Source organism: Panulirus ornatus, chromosome 68, assembly GCF_036320965.1.
Source record: "Panulirus ornatus isolate Po-2019 chromosome 68, ASM3632096v1, whole genome shotgun sequence".
Classification (NCBI taxonomy): Eukaryota; Metazoa; Arthropoda; class Malacostraca; order Decapoda; family Palinuridae; genus Panulirus; species Panulirus ornatus.
The window spans coordinates 3,242,172-3,258,444 of NC_092291.1; the positions used below are offsets into that span (position 1 = coordinate 3,242,172).

At 47.5% G+C, this 16,273-nt stretch overlaps 1 protein-coding gene across 5 annotated transcripts in view; it reads left to right on the forward strand.

Moving 5' to 3' along the window:
- wnd (Mitogen-activated protein kinase kinase kinase 13 wallenda) overlaps window positions 1-16,273 on the forward strand; it is a 436,263-nt gene that overhangs the window by 46,141 nt on the left and 373,849 nt on the right. The gene's annotated exons all lie outside the window — the stretch shown is intronic.

Genomic DNA, 16,273 nt, shown 5'->3' on the forward strand with positions numbered 1-16,273 from the left:
ACGCCAAACACCTGACGCTGTTTTCCATTGGTTTTCGTACATTTCTCTATTCAAATGGTCCTTATTATCCCCTTAATGGCTTGGTGAGGCTCTGTGTCAACAGTCATGACGCCAAAGACAGTAGTTTGTTATGATCGATAGTAAACAAGAGGAGGAGGTTAGGGAGGGTGAGGCGGGGGTGGGGATCGTGGGGTGGGTGCTGGCGCTGGCGCTCCAGGCAAGACGCCTCACAACACACCGACTTTGGAAAGTTATGCAAATGGTGAAGAGTGAGGACTTGATGTGGTCTGGGAGGGGAAGTGCATGGCATGGGGAGTGAAGCAGGGAGCATGGATAGTCACTGGGAGCATAGGATGTGAGGGAGGGAGCATGGGCTGTGAGTGGGAGTATTGAAGTAAGGGAGGGAGCATGGACAGTGAATGGGAGCGTGGGAAGTGAGGGAGGGAGTATGAACAGTGAATGGGAGCATAGGAAGTGAGGGAGGGAGAATGTACAGTTAGTTAGAGTATGGACGGAGTATGGATAGTGAATGGGAGCATAGGAAGAGAGAGAGAGAGAGAGAGAGAGAGAGAGAGAGAGAGAGAGAGAGAGAGAGAGAGAGAGAGAGAGAGAGCATGGGAAGAGAGGGAGGGAGCATCGACAGTGAATGGGAGCATGGGAAGAGAGGGAGGGTGCATGTACAGTCAGTGGGAGTATGGTATGTGAGGGAGGGAGTATGGACAGTGAATGAGAGCATGGGAAGAAGAGAGGGAGCATGTGCAGTCACTGGGAGTATAGGAAGTGAGGATGGGAGCAGAAGGATGGATACAAGGTGAATACGAAACATGAATCAACGAAGGCCCAATGATCTACGACGAAGTTACTAAAATTCTATACAAGATAAGATGAGATTAGGAGGACAGTGAGACGGTTCTCTCCTCAACCCTCTGGCAACTACAGCTGGTAGGATCAAGGATGGAAGCAATACGTTGCAGTGCTGAAGTCAAGCCAACGCGAAATTGAACTGGAGACAATAGAGAGAGATATTATATGGCTTTTGTCAATGCTATTTTGTGTTAATCTTAGAGAGTGAATCTATTCAGGTGGTTCGTCTTCGTAACCTGTATATGGCAAGAGGACGTATTAGTGTTTGACTGTATTTTTGTGTTGTAAAAACGCAACCTGATGAAATATTTGCTCAACATGTTTTTGAAGGCATTTACATTAACAGCGTTTTACAAATAGCGGTACACTTATCAACCGATGTTTGGAAAGAATGGTTTCAGTACGTAATTATTTCATTCTTTAAAGGATTTCCAAACATATTACCATTATATTTAGTATTTTTGTCTTTTGTAACTGCATTCTTCATATATATAACCAATTTCTTAATTGAAATATCTTTGGAGTACTAAGCAGCCTGCCTTGTTTAACTGTATCTCATATTTTTTGTGTGTGTCGACCACAGCTTTTAAATCGTAGATTTATGGCCGGTTTCTGGGTCGTTTTTATAGGTTTTTAAAAGACTGGGGCCAAGGCCTGATCCATGTGACATCTCACCTGTCACGGATCCGGGCTTCACCATTTTAAGGCTGAGTGATGTTGTCCCTGGTTGTGGCAGTCAGTCATCATCATTATGTACACACAGCTCCTCTCTCAGGTCATGTCATGTACCTTTACAAACGGTAATAGTTTCCTTTGTGCTACTTTATCGATAGCTTTTATAAAATCTAAACCTGTTATTATGAAGAGGAATTTTTACTTGTATATATATATATATATATATATATATATATATATATATATATATATATATATTTTTTTTTTTTTTTTTTTTTTCACACTTCGTCATTTCCCGCGCCAGCGAGGTAGCGTTAAGAACAGAGGACTGGGCCACTAAGGGAACAGCCTCACCTCCCCCCCCCCCACTCCGTTTCCTCCCTTGAAAAAAAAAATAACGAGACGAGAGGATTTCCAGCCCCCCGCTCCCTCCCCTTTTAGTCGCCTTCTACGACACGCAGGGAATACGTGGGAAGTATTCTTTCTCCCCTATCCCCAGGGATAATATATATATATATATATATATATATATATATATATATATATATATATATATATATATATATATATATATTATATTGTATTATATTAAGGTATTCTGGTTTATTTGGTTCAGATTTTTGTGAAGCCATGATTGTACAAGTTTTGTTTCATAGTTTTAACTATTCAGAACAATGTTAAATTTGTTTTCCCATCGTTTTAACTACAGTTAGGATGAGGCTATGTTAAAGTTGTCTCATCGTTGTATCTACATTAGGACCAGACTGATTATATATATATTTTTGCATTGTGTTACCTATAGTCAGGACGAAGCTCTTATAGTTTTGTATGTTTTACGTGAGCTTAGGTTACGTTAGGTTACGTTAGGTTACGTTAGGTTAGGTTTTTTTTACCGTTTTATAAAGTCACGAAGCTATTATATATATATATATATATATATATATATATATATATATATATATATATATATATATATATATATATATATATATATATATATTTTATGTGTTACATCTAGTCAGGGCAAGGTTTGGTTACAGTTTTTCTCGTTTTCCAATGTTGTTTTAAGTACAGTCAGGGTGAGGCTGTTATAGTTATAGGGAGTAGGTGGAGGCCAGTATAGCAGGGTAGAGTCTGGGGAAGGTGGAGGTGGAGGGAGTAGGTGGAGGCCAGTATAGCAGGGTAGAGTCTGGGGAAAGTGGAGGTGGAGGGAGTAGGTGGAGGCCAGTATAGCAGGGTAGAGTCTGGGGAAGGTGGAGGTGGAGGGAGTAGGTGGAGGCCAGTATAGCAGGGTAGAGTCTGGGGAAGGTGGAGGTGGAGGGAGTAGGTGGAGGCCAGTATAGCAGGGTAGAGTCTGGGGAAGGTGGAGTTGGAGGGAGTAGGTGGAGGCCAATATAGCAGGGTGGAGTCTGGGGAAGGTGGAGGTGGAGGGAGTAGGTGGAGGCCAGTGTGGATTGTCAACACATTGGAGGGTGACAGGTGGATCCAGAGTGACCGCGTTCCGCCACAGCCTTCATGTCACTGGCATCATACATGGCGAGGCAACACAAGGTATACATAGTATACAGAGTGTGAGGATCTACATACGTTCTGTGTATTGACATTATTCATTGTGCCCACACTATATGACGGGGGGGGGGGTATACAATGTACAATGTACTGAGTAGTGTTGTATGTTCACTAAGCTGTCGTCCATAGTGTAGGGTCTTCACTAAGCTGTCGTCCAGAGTGTAGTGTCTTCACTAAGCTGTCGTCCATAGTGTAGTGTCTTCACTAAGCTGTCGTCCATGGTGTAGGGTCTTCACTAAGCTGTCGTCCAGAGTGTAGTGTCTTCACTAAGCTGTGGTCCAGAGTGTAGGGTCTTCACTAAGCTGTCGTCCATAGTGTAGTGTCTTCACTAAGCTGTCGTCCATAGTGTAGGGTCTTCACTAAGCTGTCGTCCAGAGTGTAGGGTCTTCACTAAGCTGTCGTCCATAGTGTGGGGTCTTCACTAAGCTGTCGTCCATAGTGTAGGGTCTTCACTAAGCTGTCGTCCAGAGTGTAGTGTCTTCACTAAGCTGTCGTCCAGAGTGTAGTGTCTTCACTAAGCTGTGGTCCAGAGTGTAGGGTCTTCACTAAGCTGTCGTCCATAGTGTAGTGTCTTCACTAAGCTGTCGTCCATAGTGTAGGGTCTTCACTAAGCTGTCGTCCAGAGTGTAGGGTCTTCACTAAGCTGTCGTCCATAGTGTGGGGTCTTCACTAAGCTGTCGTCCATAGTGTAGTGTCTTCACTAAGCTGTCGTCCATAGTGTAGTGTCTTCACTAAGCTGTGGTCCAGAGTGTAGGGTCTTCACTAAGCTGTCGTCCATAGTGTAGTGTCTTCACTAAGCTGTCGTCCAGAGTGTAGTGTCTTCACTAAGCTGTCGTCCAGAGTGTAGGGTCTTCACTAAGCTGTCGTCCATAGTGTAGTGTCTTCACTAAGCTGTCGTCCATAGTGTAGGGTCTTCACTAAGCTGTCGTCCAGAGTGTAGTGTCTTCACTAAGCTGTCGTCCAGAGTGTAGTGTCTTCACTAAACTGTCGTCCAGAGTGTACTGTCTTCACTAAGCTGTCGTCCATAGTGTAGTGTCTTCACTAAGCTGTCGTCCATAGTGTAGTGTCTTCACTAAGCTGTCGTCCATAGTGTAGTGTTTTCACTAAGCTGTCGTCCATAGTGTAGGGTCTTCACTAAGCTGTCGTCCATAGTGTAGGGTCTTCACTAAGCTGTCGTCCATAGTGTGGGGTCTTCACTAAGCTGTCGTCCATAGTGTAGTGTCTTCACTAAGCTGTCGTCCAGAGTGTAGTGTTTTCACTAAGCTGTCGTCCATAGTGTAGGGTCTTCACTAAGCTGTCGTCCATAGTGTAGGGTCTTCACTAAGCTGTCGTCCATAGTGTGGGGTCTTCACTAAGCTGTCGTCCATAGTGTAGTGTCTTCACTAAGCTGTCGTCCAGAGTGTAGTGTTTTCACTAAGCTGTCGTCCATAGTGTAGGGTCTTCACTAAGCTGTCGTCCATAGTGTAGGGTCTTCACTAAGCTGTCGTCCATAGTGTGGGGTCTTCACTAAGCTGTCGTCCAGAGTGTAGTGTCTTCACTAAGCTGTCGTCCAGAGTGTAGTGTTTTCACTAAGCTGTCGTCCATAGTGTAGGGTCTTCACTAAGCTGTCGTCCAGAGTGTAGGGTCTTCACTAAGCTGTCGTCCATAGTGTGGGGTCTTCACTAAGCTGTCGTCCATAGTGTAGTGTCTTCACTAAGCTGTCGTCCATAGTGTAGTGTCTTCACTAAGCTGTGGTCCAGAGTGTAGGGTCTTCACTAAGCTGTCGTCCATAGTGTAGGGTCTTCACTAAGCTGTCGTCCAGAGTGTAGGGTCTTCACTAAGCTGTCGTCCAGAGTGTAGTGTCTTCACTAAGCTGTCGTCCAGAGTGTAGGGTCTTCACTAAGCTGTCGTCCAGAGTGTAGGGTCTTCACTAAGCTGTCGTCCATAGTGTAGTGTCTTCACTAAGCTGTGGTCCAGAGTGTAGGGTCTTCACTAAGCTGTCGTCCAGAGTGTAGGGTCTTCACTAAGCTGTCGTCCATAGTGTAGTGTCTTCACTAAGCTGTCGTCCATAGTGTAGTGTCTTCACTAAGCTGTCGTCCATAGTGTAGTGTCTTCACTAAGCTGTCGTCCAGAGTGTACTGTCTTCACTAAGCTGTCGTCCATAGTGTAGTGTCTTCACTAAGCTGTCGTCCAGAGTGTAGGGTCTTCACTAAGCTGTCGTCCATAGTGTAGTGTCTTCACTAAGCTGTCGTCCAGAGTGTACTGTCTTCACTAAGCTGTCGTCCATAGTGTAGTGTCTTCACTAAGCTGTCGTCCATAGTGTAGTGTCTTCACTAAGCTGTCGTCCATAGTGTAGTGTCTTCACTAAGCTGTGGTCCAGAGTGTAGGGTCTTCACTAAGCTGTCGTCCATAGTGTAGTGTCTTCAGTGTCTTCATACTGTCCCATAGTGTAGTGTCTTCACTAGTGTGTATAGTGTAGTGTCTTCATAAGCTGTCGTCATAGTGTGTGTCTTCACTAAGCTGTCGTCCATAGTGTAGTGTCATTCACTAAGCTGTCGTCCCATAGTGTAGTGTCTTCACTAAGCTGTCGTCCATAGTGTAGTGTCTTCACTAAGCTGGTCGTCCATAGTGTAGTGTCTCTCACTAAGCTGTCGTCCATAGTGTCGTGTCTTCACTAAGCTGTCGTCCATAGTGTAGTGTCTTCACTAAGCTGTCGTCCAAGGGTCTCACTAAGCTGTCGTCCTATAGTGTAGTGTCTCATAAGCAGGTCGTCCAGAGTGTAGTGTCTTCACTAAGCTGTCGTCCATAGTGTAGTGTCTTCACCTAATGCTGTCGTCCATAGTGTAGTGTCTTCACTAAGCCTGTCCGTCCATAGTGTAGTGTCTTCACTAAGCTGTCGTCCAGTCCGCGGTTCACGTCCATAGGTGTCTTTTCCCCCCAAAAAACTAAGCTGTCGGTCCAGAGTTTAGGTCTTCATAAGCTGTCGTCCATAGTGTAGTGGCTTCACGAAGCTGTCGTCCATAGTGTAGTGTCTTCACTAAGCTGTCGTCCAAGAGTGTAGTGTCTTCACTAAGCTGTCGTCCATAGTGTAGTGTCTTCACTAAGCTGTCGTTCCATAGTGTAGATGTCTTCACTAAGCTGTCGTCCAGAGATGTAGTGTCTTCCACTTAAGCAGTCGTCCAAGAGTGTCGTGTCTTCACTAAGCTGTCGTCCAGAGTGTAGGGTCTTCACTAAGCTGTCGTCCAGAGTGTAGTGTCTTCACTAAGCTGTCGTCCAGAGTGTAGGGTCTTCACTAAGCTGTCGTCCATAGTGTAGTGTCTTCACTAAGCTGTCGTCCATAGTGTAGTGTCTTCACTAAGCTGTGGTCCAGAGTGTAGTGTCTTCACTAAGCTGTCGTCCAGAGTGTAGTGTCTTCACTAAGCTGTGGTCCAGAGTGTACTGTCTTCACTAAGCTGTGGTCCAGAGTGTAGGGTCTTCACTAAGCTGTCGTCCAGAGTGTACTGTCATCACTAAGCTGTCGTCCAGAGTGTACTGTCTTCACTAAGCTGTGGTCCAGAGTGTAGTATACTCACTAAGCCGACGTCCAGGTGTGTACTGTCTTCACTAAGCTGTGGTCCAGAGTGGAGAGTAGTATCTTTGCATAAAGACACAAAAATACCAGATAAAAGATTGTCCACATTATGTCCACATGTTCACCATGTGTGGAGCGTCGATCACCAGGCAAGTGGAGGTGGAAATACCATGTGAACCTCACCTGTGTGTTGTGTACACTGATGAAGTAATACCACTCCACCAAGAGAACAGTCATACTGCCCTGAGACAGCCATACTGCCCTGAGACAGCCATACTGCCCTGAGACAGTCATACTGCCCTGAGACAGCCATACTGCCCTGAGACAGCCATACTGCCCTGAGACAGCCATACTGCCCTGAGACAGTCATACTGCCCTGAGACAGTCATACTGCCCTGAGACAGCCATACTGCCCTGAGACAGTCATACTGCCCTGAGACAGTCCATACTGCCCTGAGACAGCCATAACGTCTTGAGACATCTGCAGTGTCCTGAGACATCAATAGTGTCCTGAGACATGTATAGTATCCTGGGACATCTGTAGTGTCCTGAGACATCCATAACGTCTTGAGACATCTGCAGTGTCCTGAGACATCCATAGTGTTCTGAGATATCTACAGTGTCTTGACTCATCTCTAGTGTCCTGAGACATTTGTAATATCCTAAGACATCTATAGTGTCCTGAGACTTTTTGATATCATGAGACATCTATAGTGTCCTGAGACATCTGCAGTGTCCTGACACATCTATAGTGTCCTGAGACATCTGTAATATCCTGAGACATCTACAGTGTCTTGACATGTCTTTAGTGTCCTGAGACATCTGTGATATCCTGAGACATCTATAGTCTCCTAAGAATTTACAGTATCCTGAGACATCTATAGTGTCCTGAGACATCTATAATATCCAGAGACAGCTGTAGTGTCCTGAGAATCTGTAGTGTCTTGAGACATCTATATTGTCCTAAGACATGTACAGTGTCCTGAAACGTGTTTAGTGCATAACACATGACTGTAGTGAGGCAGGTAGTGAGTGCGGGTGTAGGGTGCGCGCTGTGTGAGGCAGGTAGTGAGTGCGGGTGTAGGGTGCGCTGTGTGAGGCAGGTAGTGAGTGCGGGTGTAGGGTGCGCGCTGTGTGAGGCAGGTAGTGAGTGCGGGTGTAGGGTGCGCGCTGTGTGAGGCAGGTAGTGAGTGCGGGTGTAGGGTGCGCGCTGTGAGGCAGGTAGTGAGTGCGGGTGTAGGGTGCGCTGTGTGAGGCAGGTAGTGAGTGCAGGTGTAGGGTGCGCTGTGTGAGGCAGGTAGTGAGCGCGGGTGTAGGGTGCGCTGTGTGAGGCAGGTAGTGAGTGCGGGTGTAGGGTGCGCGCTGTGAGGCAGGTAGTGAGTGCGGGTGTAGGGTGCGCGCTGAGGCAGGTAGTGAGTGCGGGTGTAGGGTGCGCGCTGTGAGCCAGGTAGTGAGTGCGGGTGTAGGGTGCGCGCTGTGAGGCAGGTAGTGAGTGCGGGTGTAGGGTGCGCGCTGTGTAAGGCAGGTAGTGAGTGCGGGTGTAGGGTGCGCGCTGTGTGAGGCAGGTAGTGAGTGCGGGTGTAGGGTGCGCACTGTGTGAGGCAGGTAGTGAGTGCGGGTGTAGGGTGCGCGCTGTGAGTGCGGGTGTAGGGTGCGCGCTGTGTGAGGCAGGTAGTGATGCGGGTGTAGGGTGCGCACTGTGTGAGGCAGGTAGTGAGTGCGGGTGTAGGGTGTAGGCAGGTAGTGAGTGCGGGTGTAGGGTGCGCGCTGTGTGAGGCAAGGTTAGTGAGTCCGGGGTGTATGAGTGCGCGCTCATGTGTAAGGCATGGTCAGTGAGTGCGGGTGTAGGGTGCGCGCCTGTGTGAGACAGGTAGTGAGTGCGGTGTAGGGTGCGCGCTGTGTAAGGCGGAGTGAGTAGCGACGTGTAGGCGTGCGCGCTGCTGTGAGGCAGGTAGTGAGTGCGGGTGTAGGGTGCGCACTGTGTGAGGCAGGTAGTGAGTGCGGGTGTAGGGTGCGCGCTTGTGAGGCAGGTAGTGAGTGCGGGTGTAGGGTGCGCTGCTGTGAGGCAGGTAGTGAGTGCGGGTGTAGGGTGCGCGCTGTGTGAGGCAGTAGTGAGTGCGGGTGTGAGGGAGCGCGCCTGTGTGATGGCAGGTAGTGAGTGCGGGTGTAGGGTGCGCGCTGTGAGCAGGGTAGTGAGTGCGGGTGTAGGGTGCGCTGTGTGAGGCAGGTAGTGAGTGCGGGTGTAGGGTGCGCGCTGTGAGGCAGGTAGTGAGTGCGGGTGTAGGGTGCGCGCTGTGTGAGGCAGGTAGTGAGTGCGGGTGTAGGGTGCGCGGTGTGAGGCAGGTAGTGAGTGCGGGTGTAGGGTGCGCGCTGTGAGGCAGGTAGTGAATGCGGGTGTAGGGTGCGCGCTGAGGCAGGTAGTGAGTGCGGGTGTAGGGTGCGCTGTGTGAGGCAGGTAGTGAGTGCGGGTGTAGGGTGCGCTGTGTGAGGCAGGTAGTGAGTGCGGGTGTAGGGTGCGCTGTGTGAGGCAGGTAGTGAGTGCGGGTGTAGGGTGCGCACTGTACCTGAAGCAGGTGTTCAGGCATTACAATGGGTGATGACGTCGGCAGCCTGAATGACCTTGTCAGTCGTTAGGTCTTCAGCCCAAGTACCCAAGCTGCCAACAGCTGATGACTTTAACAGCTTACTTAAGACACCGGGTAAACGTTTACTTGCTTACAACACCAGATGATTGGTCGCTCCCCGTATACCACATCGTTCCCCATTCATTCTATCCCACGCACACTTCTCGCCCTCTCCAAGGTACAGGCCCTCATCTCTCAGAACCGTCGTCTTTCAGTTTTGTTTTCTCGTTATCCATTTTCGAGATAATTTGCCTCGTTCATCGTTTACATATGTCCCAACCATTCCAGAAACTCATTTGTCTTTGACAGTGTCATCTGTCACACACACACACACACACACACACACACACACACACACACACACACACACACACACACACACACACACTCAGGTGTATCGTCTCCAGCACATCTACGTTCTTCCTCTTCTTTGCCTTCATAAGTTCATGATGACTCCGTCCATACAAACACTGTCGCCAGGAGTGGTATACCGTCAGACACCATCATCTTTGCTCATTTCCCTCCACGTCTTCTTTAATGACACGAGACCACAGCCACCACCTCTCCCCCTCATTTACTTCAACCCTTATGAGTCCATCAACAGACCCATCCACTCCAGGTACCTATGTAAACCACTCCACTTATTTCAGGTCTTCTTTATCTCTATGTATGTATGTATGTATGTATGTATGTATGTATGTATGTATGTATCTGTTTGTCTATCTATCTATCTACCTATATCTATCTATCTATCTATCTATCTATCTCTCTATCTATCTATCCATCTTATATATATATATATATATATATATATATATATATATATATATATATATATATATATATATATATATATATCTTTCTTTCTTTTAAACTATTCGCCATTTCCTGCATTAGCGAGGTAGCGTTAAGAACAGAGGACTGGGCCTTTGTGGAATATCCTCACCTGGCCCCCCTCTGTTCCTTCTTTTGGAAAATTAAAAAAAAAACGAGAGGGGAGGATTTCCAGCCTCCCGCTCCCTCCCCTTTTAGTCGCCTTCTACGACACGCAGGGAATACGTGGGAAGTATTCTTAATCCCCTATATATATATTATATATTTTATTTTGCTTTGTCGCTGTCTTCCGCGTTAGCGAGGTAGCGCAAGGAAACAGACGAAAGAATGGCCCAACCCACCCACATACACATGTATATACATACACGTCCACACACGCTAATATACATACCTTTACATCTCAACGTATATATATATATATATATATATATATATATATATATATATATATATATATATATATATATATATATATATATATATATATATATTATATATATACACACACAGACATATACATATATACACATGCACATAATTCATACTGTCTGCCTTTATTCATTCCCATCGCTACCCCGCCACACATGAAATAACAATCCCCTCCCCCCTCATGTGCGCGAGGTAGCGCTAGGAAAAGACAACAAAGCCCACATTCGTTCACACTCATTCTCTAGCTGTCATGTAATAATGCACCGAAACCGCAGCTCCCTTTCCACATCCAGGCACCACAGAACTTTCCATGGTTTACCCTAGACGCTTCACATGCCCTGGTTCAATCCATTGACAGCACGTCGACCCCGGTATACCACATCGTTCCAGTTCATTCTGTTCCTTGCACGCCTTTCACCCTCCTGCATGTTCAGGCCCCGATCACTCAAAGTCTTTGTCACTCCAACTTTCCACCTCCAATTTGGTCTCCCACTTCTCCTCGTTCCCTCCACCTCCGACACATATATCCTCTTGGTCAATCTTTCCTCACTCATTCTCTCCATGTGACCAAACCATTTCAAAACACCCTCTTCTGCTCTCTCAATCACACTCTTTTTATTTCCACACATCTCTCTTACCCTTACATTACTTACTCGATCAAACCACCTCACACCACATATTGTCCTCAAACATCTCATTTCCGACACATCCACCCTCCTGCGCACAACTCTATCCAAAGCCCACGCCTCGCAACCATACAACATTGTTGGAACCACTATTCCTTCAAACATACCTATTTTTGCTTTCCGAGATAATGTTCTCGACTTCCAAACATTCTTCAAGGCCCCCCGAATTTTCGCACCCTCCCCCACCCTATGATTCACTTCCGCTTCCATGGTTCCATCCGCTGCCAGATCCACTCCCAGATATCTAAAACACTTCACTTCCTCCAGTTTTTCTCCATTCAAACTTACCTCCCAATTGACTTGACCCTCAACCCTACTGTACCTAATAACCTTGCTCTTCTTCACATTTACTCTTAAATTTCTTCTTTCACACACTTTACCAAACTCAGTCACCAACTTCTGCAGTTTCTCACATGAATCAGCCACCAGCGCTGTATCATCAGCGCACAACAACTGACTCACTTCCCAAGCTCTCTCATCCACAACAGACTGCATATTTGCCCCTCTTTCCAAAACTCTTGCATTCACCTCCCTAACAACCCCATCCATAAACAAATTAAAAAACCGCTGAGACATCACACACCCCTGCCGCAAACCTACATTCACTGAGAACCAATCACTTTCCTCTCTTCCTACATGTACACCTGCCTTACATTCTCTATAAAAACTTTTCACTGCTTCTAACAACTTGCCTCCCACACCATATATTCTTAATACCTTCCACAGAGCATCTCTATCAACTCTATCATATGCCTTCTCCAGATCCATAAATGCTACATACAAATCCATTTGGTTTTCTAAGTATTTCTCACATACATTCTTCAAAGCAAACACCTGATCCACACATCCTCTACCACTTTTGAAACCACACTGTTCTTCCCCAATCTGATGTTCTGTACATGCCTTCACCCTCTCAATCAATACCCTCCCATATAATTTCCCAGGAATACTCAACAAACTTATACCTCTGTAATTTGAGCACTCACTCTTATCCCCTTTGCCTTTGTACAATGGCACTGTGCAAGCATTCTGCCAATCCTCAGGCACCTCACCATGAATCATACATACATTAGATAACGTTACCAACCAGTCAACAATACAGTCACCCTTTTTTGATAAATTCCACTGCAATACCATCCAAACCTGCTGCCTTGCCGGCATTTATCATTCGGAAAGCTTTTACTACCTCTTCTCTGTTTACCAAGTCATTTTCCCTAACCTTCGCACTTTGTACACCACCTCGACCAAAACACCCTATATCTGCCACTCTATCATCAAACACATTCAACTAACCTTCAAAATACTCACTCCATCTCCATCTCACATCACCACTACTTGTTATCACCTCCCCATTCGCCCCCTTCACTGAAGTTCCCATTTGCTCCCTTGTGTTACGCACTTTATTTACCTCCTTCCAAAACATCTTTTTATTCTCCCTAAAATTTAATGATACTCTCTCACCCCAACTCTCATTTGCCCTCTTTTTCACCTCTTGCACCTTTCTCTTGACCTCCTGTCTCTTTCTTTTACACATCTCCCACTCATTTGCATTTTTTCCATGCAAAAATCGTCCAAATGCCTCTCTCTCTTCTCTTTCACTAATAATCTTACTTCTTCATCCCACCACTCACTACCCTTTCTAATCAACCCACCTCCCACGCTTCTCATGCCACAAGCATCTTTTGCGCAATCCATCACTGCTTCCCTAAATACATCCCATTCCTCCCCCACTCCCCTTACCTCTTTTGTTCTCACCTTTTTCCATTCTGTACTCAGTCTCTCCTGGTACTTCCTCACTCAAGTCTCCTTGCCAAGCTCACTCTCACCACTCTCTTCACCTCAACATTCTCTCTTCTTTTCTGAAAACCCCTACAAATCTTCACCTTCTCCTCCACAAGATAATGATCAGACATCCCTCCAGTTGCACCTCTCAGCACATTAACGTCCAAAAGTCTCTCTTTCGCGCGCCTATCAATTAACACGTAATCCAATAACGCTATCTGGCCATCTCTCCTACTTACATACGTATACTTATGTATATCTCTCTTTTTAAACCAGGTATTCCCAATCATCAGTCCTTTTTCAGCACATAAATCTACAAGCTCTTCACGTTTTCCATTTACAACACTGAACACCCCGTGTATACCAATTATTCCCTCAACTGCCACATTACTCACCTTTGCATTCAAATCACCCATCACTATAACCCGGTCTTGTGCATCAAAACCACTAACACACTCATTCAGCTGCTCCCAAAACACTTTCCTTTCATGATCTTTCTTCTCATGCCCAGGTGCATATGCACCAATAATCACCCATCTCTCTCCATCAACTTTCAGTTTTACCCATACCAATCTAGAATTTACTTTTTTACACTCTATCACATACTCCCACAACTCCTGTTTCAGGAGTAGTGCTACTCCTTCCCTTGCTCTTGTCCTCTCACTAACCCCTGACTTTACTCCCATGACATTCCCAAACCACTTTTCCCCTTTACCCTTGAGCTTCGTTTCACTCAGAGCCAAAACATCCAGGTTCCTTTCCTCAAACATACTACCTATCTCTCCTTTTTTCTCATCTTGGTTACATCCACACACATTTAGACACCCCAATCTGAGCCTTCGAGGAGGATGAGCACTCCCTGCGTGACTCCTTCTTCTGTTTCCCATTTTAGAAAGTTAAAATACAAGGAGGGGAGGGTTTCTAACCCCCCCCTTCCCGTCCCCTTTAGTCGCCTTCTACGACACGTGAGGAATGCGTAGGAAGTATTCTTTCTCCCCTATCCCCTGGGATATATATATATATATATATATATATATATATATATATATATATATATATATATATATATATATATATATATATATATATATATATATATATATATATATATATGATTAATTTTTATATATATTTATTTTTCTTTGATTATTATCTCAGGACAAGTTTCTATGAAAGAGTACTGGTGTTACCCGGGTCCTCTTGCTCTTGCACCCAGCAGCAGGGTGATGGTAAACTCCCCTGGAGTGAGATGATAGACTCCCCTTGGGGGAGATGGTAAACTCCCCTGGGATGAGATGGTAGACTCCCCTGGGGTTTAATGGTAGACTCCCCTGGGTGAGATGGTAGACTCCCCTTGGGGGAGATGGTAAACTCCCCTGGGATGAGATGGTAGACTCCCCTGGGGTTTAATGGTAGACTCCCCTGGGTGAGATGGTAGACTCCCCTGGGTGAGATGGTAGACTCCCCTGGGTGAGATGGTAGACTCCCCTGGGTGAGATGGTAGACTCCCCTGGGTGAGATGGTAGAGTCTCCTGGGATGAGATGGTAGACTCCCCTGGGTGGGATGGTAGACTCCCCTGGGTGAGATGGTAGACTCCCCTGGGTGAGATGGTAGACTCCCCTGGGTGAGATGGTAGACTTCCCTGGGTGAGATGGTAGAGTCTCCTGGGATGAGATGGTAGACTCCCCTGGGTGAGATGGTAGACTCCCCTGGGTGGGATGGTAGACTCCCCTTGGTGAGATGGTAGACTCCCCTAGGTGAGATGGTAGAGTCTCCTGGGTGAGATGGTAGACTTCCCTGGGTGGGATGGTAGACTCCCCTGGGTGGGATGGTAGACTTCCCTGGGTGAGATGGTAGAGTCTCCTGGGATGAGATGGTAGACTCCCCTGGGTGAGATGGTAGAGTCTCCTGGGATGAGATGGTAGACTCCCCTGGGTGAGATGGTAGACTCCCCTGGGTGGGATGGTAGACTCCCCTGGGTGAGATGGTAGACTCCCCTGGGTGAGATGGTAGAGTCTCCTGGGATGAGATGGTAGACTCCCCTGGGTGAGATGGTAGACTCCCCTGGGTGAGATGGTAGACTCCCCTGGGTGAGATGGTAGAGTCTCCTGGGATGAGATGGTAGACTCCCCTGGGTGAGATGGTAGACTCCCCTGGGTGAGATGGTAGACTCCCCTGGGTGGGATGGTAGACTCCCCTGGGTGAGATGGTAGACTCCCCTGGGTGAGATGGTAGAGTCTCCTGGGATGAGATGGTAGACTCCCCTGGGTGAGATGGTAGACTCCCCTGGGTGAGATGGTAGACTCCCCTGGGTGAGATGGTAGAGTCTCCTGGGATGAGATGGTAGACTCCCCTGGGTGAGATGGTAGACTCCCCTGGGTGGGATGGTAGACTCCCCTGGGTGAGATGGTAGACTCCCCTGGGTGGGATGGTAGACTCCCCTGGGTGAGATGGTAGAGTCTCCTGGGATGAGATGGTAGACTCCCCTGGGTGAGATGGTAGACTCCCCTGGGTGGGATGGTAGACTCCCCTGGGTGGGATGGTAGACTCCCCTGGGTGAGATGGTAGACTCCCCTGGGTGAGATGGTAGACTCCCCTGGGTGAGATGGTAGACTCCCCTAGGTGAGATGGTAGACTCCCCTGGGTGAGATGGTAGACTCCCCTGGGTGGGATGGTAGACTCCCCTGGGTGGGATGGTAGACTCCCCTGGGTGAGATGGTAGAGTCTCCTGGGATGAGATGGTAGACTCCCCTGGGTGGGATGGTAGACTCCCCTGGGTGAGATGGTAGACTCCCCTGGGTGAGATGGTAGACTCCCCTGGGTGAGATGGTAGACTCCCCTGGGTGAGATGGTAGACTCCCCTGGGTGAGATGGTAGACTCCCCTGGGTGGGATGGTAGACTCCCCTGGGTGGGATGGTAGACTCCCCTGGGTGAGATGGTAGAGTCTCCTGGGATGAGATGGTAGACTCCCCTGGGTGAGATGGTAGACTCCCCTGGGTGGGATGGTAGACTCCCCTGGGTGGGATGGTAGACTCCCCTGGGTGAGATGGTAGAGTCTCCTGGGATGAGATGGTAGACTCCCCTGGGTGGGATGGTAGACTCCCCTGGGTGAGATGGTAGACTCCCCTGGGTGGGATGGTAGACTCCCCTGGGTGAGATGGTAGACTCCCCTGGGTGAGATGGTAGACTCCCCTGGGTGGGATGGTAGACTCCCCTGGGTGAGATGGTAGACTCCCCTGGATGAGCGATGACACTGTG